This window comes from Moschus berezovskii, chromosome 9 (assembly GCF_049115385.1).
Source record: "Moschus berezovskii isolate FMDL1 chromosome 9, NW_MosBer_1.0, whole genome shotgun sequence".
NCBI classification, from domain to species: Eukaryota; Metazoa; Chordata; class Mammalia; order Artiodactyla; family Moschidae; genus Moschus; species Moschus berezovskii.
In genome coordinates, this window is record NC_142468.1 from 76754777 (window position 1) to 76760521 (window position 5745).

Consider the following 5745-nt stretch of genomic DNA (forward strand, 5'->3'; position numbering starts at 1 on the left):
ATTTCTTTAGATATAATTTATAAGCATGAAGAGGCACAGGTAAGTGTTGGACTTGAATATTTGTGTCAGATGTTAGCACTCAGGGAACCACTTTCCAAACAAGATGTAGAACGTCTCCTTCATTCATTCCAGAAAATCTTTCTGTGATCTTCGTCATTCTCCTCTGCAAACACTACCATAGTTAGCAACCACTTTCTAATCTCTAACATCATAGCCTAGTTATGCTTTACCTTAGGTTTTATCAAAATGGAATCACATGACATGTATTCTTTTCTATCTGACTTTTAACTCAGCATTAAGATTTTAATGTTCATGCGTGTTGCATTATCTGCAGCTGTTCCTTTTAATTCAGAGAAGGCAATGGGGTTCCTTTTAATTACCAAATAATGTTCCATTGTGTGTATAGAATCCAAAGGTTTTATTACTTTTCTTCATTTATGGGGGCTTCCATGAACATTCTAATGTAAATCATTTTGTCCACAAGTTTCCATTTCTCTTGGCTAACCACTGATGAGTAGGATCTCCGGATCCAAAGGTAGATGTAAACTAGCAACATATGAGAGAGTTCAAGTTCTTTCATCAGTAGACCAACGTTTGTTGTAGTGTGTTAATTGTGCCTTTTTATTTTTTGTATTTCTGAGCTTGGACATCTTGGGCCCTGCCAACCCCAGAGAGTCTGAGCCTCCCAGAGTTTTCCCATTCCTACAGATAATTAATGACTCACCTGCAAAGCCACCTTTCATATGCAAATCAACCAATTTCAAAATCAGTATTTCAATTGCTTCCTTTGTCAGGCTTTCACAGTTCTGATCCACTGGGCAACTTAGTCACTTATGTGAAAGTGTCTGGTATCTAGGATGTTATATACACCTGGGGGCACTTGATAACTACATTTTTGTTGCCTTTTGAGTTTTACTGAGGCAAATTTATGCCTGTTCTGCGGAGTGGTGAGAGTGTGCTCTGTCTGAACACGTGGTCACATGTCTTGGGCCATTTCCCAGATGACTCATGATGTGCATCTTCCCACAAACATAACAATCATTTGTATATTTCTTTTCTGAAGTGTCTGTTCCAGTCTTTTTGGGGTGAGGGGCTGTGCTTAGCGGCTTGCAGGATCTTAGTGCCCCAACCAGGGATCCAACCAGGGCCCTCTTCAGTAAGAGTCCTAACCACTGGACTACCAGGGAAATCCCCATTTAAATGGGATTAGGAAATTTCAAATTTCCCTCCCAGTGCATAATTTGCTTATTAATTTCATAATGGTATATTTTGATGAACAGTAATTTTTTATTTCTTAAGGTTTAATTTATCAGTTTTATGATTACAGCTTCTTTTGTGCTATTTAATAAATTATTGCTCATCCCAAATATAAAAAAAAACAACAACAACACTCTTCTATGTTTTCTCCAAGGAGCTTTATAGTTATAACTGCTACATTTAGATCTATGATCCAACTCCAAATTAATTTTGTGTGTGCAGTGAGCTTGATGTCCAAGTTCATTGTTTCCCATACACATATTCAGTTGCTCTAGCGTTATTTGTTTAAAACTTTCCTTTCTTGGTGAATTGTATATGTATCTTTGACAAAAATGAATTTACAATTTGTGTGAGTCTGCTTCTGCCTACTCTGTTTTGGGCCATCAGTCTGTCTTCACATCAATACCGTACTCTCTTGGTTAGTATAGCTTTTTAATGAGCCAATCATGTTTATGTAATGAAGCCTCCATAAAAACCCGGAAGGATAGATCTTTGGTCCTTTTTGGAGAATTTCCATATCCCAGAAACTCTAATCTTTAAACCATTAAAGAGCATTAATGGGTCCACATGCTCCTGTGCCAGTCTCCAAGCTCCTTTGTTCAGAACTTTACCCCATATGTCTCTTCATCTGGCTGTTGATGCATATCCTTTGATATCCTTTGTAACAAGTTGCTAATGGTGAGTAAATAGGTTTCCCCAAGTTCTGTGTGCTGTTCTAATAAATTGAACCCGGGGAAGGGATTGTGGGAATCTCTGATTTATAGCCAATCAGGCAGAAGCACAGATGACAACCTGGGCTTGCACCTGGCGTCTCAAGTGGAGGTTGTCCTTGTGGAACTGAGCAGTTTACCTGTGGAATCAGATTCTGTTTCCGAGGAGATAGTTTCTAGATTTGAGCTGAATTCTTGGACACCCTCCTGCAGTCCAGGAATTGCTTATTAGTGTGCAAAAGCTTCCACACAAATGTGGGGAACCCCACTGTGACATCATAGGGAAAGCTTCCCAAAGCAAAGAATAGACAGTAAGTACCATTATTCCTTCCTATGTGCCTGAGGTGCACTGGATCTGGAAGAGATTACCTCCTCAATTAATAAATAGAATACAAATAAAGAATAACCCTGGGATGATTTTAATCATTTATTTACACATATTCATTCCTGATACTGACAAGAACCTATTTCCCTCAAAATCTAATCATAGTACGTTATCAAAAACATATGACTAAAGCTCAAAGCTCCCAAAGTGCTCTTGCCCTTGGATGAAATGATCCTCTAGTTTTGAAATGGAAAAGTTCATTTAAATTTTTAAAAATTGCATGAACTCAAACATTACAATCTTTTATATTCTGAAGGATAGTCAGTAATTGGGTTCTGAGTATCGGGAATTAATTGATCACTAACGAATAATTCACTGAAGAATTCTCACTAGAGAGTTAAAAAAATTATGGAAATTATAGGGCTCTTCCATTTATATTTTAAAGAAACATAAAATTTGATTTAATAAGAAAGAACTCTTAATTATAGTGCTAACAAAAGCAACACACCACTAATTTAACTTTAACATAAATGGCAGAATAAGCAAATACAGAAGACATAAAGACTGACAAAAGAGGTGATCTTTAAAAAATCACTCAGCTGGTTGTCTATCCCAGTCAGCCTAGAATCCCTTTCCTCCAAGTCTGTTTTCACACTGGAGGGTGTAAGGAGAGACTGACTTTAAAAACTACTATCTGACTATCAACCTCCTCTGAGAGAGGGGTGTCACACAGTAATCAAACTACACTCAGCTATGAATTTATAAAATTTGTTTCCAACGTGTGACAAAATTTGACTTCTGTCACCAATACTGTTGAGTGGTTACCACCTGGCATGAGTTGAAATGGCTTATATGAATAAACGCTCACTTTCCATTCTGTAAAGAGGAAGAAGATAAAGGAGTAAATAATCTATTTTTTCAGTACCAGGAAGATGGTTTACCAAACATCATCCCACTGGACTAAGACTGAAACATGACAATAACATTTAATTAGATCACTTGGAGAAGAAATTGGCAACCCACTCGAGTATTCTTGCTTGGTAAATCCCATGGACAGAGGAGATTGGCGGGATACAGTCCCCTGGGGTCACAAAAGTGTGGAACACAACTTAGCAACTAAACAAAAACATAGTCTCTTGAAACTACTCCTATTCATATACTAGCCACTTACTTCTTTATATTCATAGTGGACACATCTCCCGGGTCTTATTAGTTTTATTATTTCTCAACATACATTCTCCTCATAGCCAAATCCTCTCGAGAAAAGCCACTCAATAAGCAATTAGTGAAAATGTGTGTTTTAGCAGATCATTATTATATCTTAAATTTTGAGGGTGATCTGCCAGAAATTTCAGGGAGAGTGTGAGTAAATTTATTTCCATCCCAATTTCTTTGTTTTTTCACCAATTAGAGGGAAACCTAGTGGGATTTAAGACCTCAGACAAAAGGAGGTAGTGAAAGAACCAATACTACTGCAAATACTTCCTTCTTTAGGACAAAACCTTCAGAAGGACTATAGAAAATGCCATTAATCTTTCACTTCTCTTTACATAAAATGTATCGGCTGACCAGCTTCCTCATGGCCATTTTTACTTCCTTGTTTCGCAGTGTGTAGATGATGGGATTAAGTAAAGGGAATATCACAGTATGGAACTCAGATACCACTTTATCCAGGGGAAAAGAGTCAAATGGGTGAGCATAAATGTAGATGATGGCCCAAACATTAGCACCACAATGGTGATGTGGGAGTAGCAGGTGGACACGGCCCGACTGGTACTCTCACCTGAGCATCACCAGGAGGAAGGCATAGGGCATGAGAAGAGCAATGAAACACACCACAGAGATCAGACCACTGCTAAAGATCATCACTAACTCCTCTGGGAAGGTGTTGGTACAGGCAATCCGGACAACCTGTGTGATGTCCCAGAAGTAACTGTCTAACTCATTAGGCCCACAGAAGGGAAGTCGAACAATGAGAGCCACCTGTATTGTAGAGTGAATGAAGCCCCCCATCCAGGAGACAGCCACCAAGATACAGCAGAGACGTCGATTCATGATGGTAGCATAGTGGAGGGGGCGGCAGATAGCAGCATAGCGGTCAAAGGCCATCACCGTGAGCAGGAACATCTCTGAGGCCCCAACAAAGTGCAAGAAGAAGAGCTGAGCAATGCACCCACCAAAGGAAATGACCTTCCTTTCCACAAAGAAGTCTACAAGCATTTTAGGGGCTGTGATGGAAGAGTACCAAATGTCAAGGAAGGCCAGATTAGCCAACAGAAAATACATGGGTGAAGTCAGATGTGGGTCAAGCCTGATGGTGCAAATAATAAGAATATTTACTGGAATAATGAACAAGTAGAAGGACAGTTGGAATGTGAAGAAAGCTGATCGCCGAAGAATCGATGCTTTTGAACTGTGGTGTTGGAGAAGACTCTTGAGAGTCCCTTATACTGCAAGGAGATCCAACCAGTCCATTCTAAAGGAGATCAATCCTGGATGTTCATTGGAGGGACTGATGCTAAAGCTGAAACTCCAATACTTTGGCCACCTCATGCGACGAGTTGACTCATTGGAAAAGACTCTGATGCTGGGAAAGGTTGGGGGCGGGAGGAGAAGGGGACGACGGAGAATGAGATGGCTGGATGGCATCACCGACTCTGTGGACATGAGTTTGAGTGTACTCCGGGAGTTGGTGATGGACAGGGAGGCCTGGCGTGCTGTGATTCATGGGGTCGCGGAGAGTCGGACACGACTGAGCGACTGAACTGAACTGAACCAGAAGGACAGAAATATAACAAATAGAACTAGTTGCACCTCCCGAGCCTGGGAGAGGCCAGTGAGAACAAATTCTGTCACACTGGTGTAATTTGCAGTTTCCATTTCTTCACTTTTTTTTCATGATATGGCTATGAAAAATAAAGAAATTGTTATTACTCCAAATAGCATTTAACCGGAGTTAAATCAACACTTTAGAAATCATCAAATCTGGTCTGCCATTAAGAGATTGGACTAGCATAAGTTTGGTTGCCTGATTTTATATTGTATAAACCAAGATAAGGAAAGAGTAAGTGATGAACTGAAAATTAGAAACATTGAAACTATATGAAATATGTCATATATCTGACACCAAAATCTCAACTTCTTACTGTTATTTCTATTTTTTATGAAACTCAGAAATGCACTAATCCTTCCCCTAAACATCTACTTTAGTAAGCAATATGTGCAACTTCTTCCAAGTTTAGCCAAATTTTAGACTGGTATTAAAAGATGCAACCTGTTCTTTCTAGATTTTTGTGGTTGTTGTTGCTGTTAATGATGATGTGAAATCTGACCGATATGAAACTTGGGCTTGCAGTCTAATCTTGGGTGTGCTGACTGATGATATTTTAGTTATAAACCATCAAAGAGATGCTAGGGCTTCAAGTTTAGTGAATGGATATCTTTTTCCTTTAA

General features: G+C 39.3%; 1 pseudogene; it reads right to left on the bottom strand.

The window, feature by feature from the left end:
- Positions 1-3828: 3828 nt before the first annotated feature.
- On the bottom strand, positions 3829-5181 carry LOC148776500 (olfactory receptor 4M1-like; annotated as a pseudogene).
- Between the last annotated feature and the right edge of the window lie 564 nt (positions 5182-5745).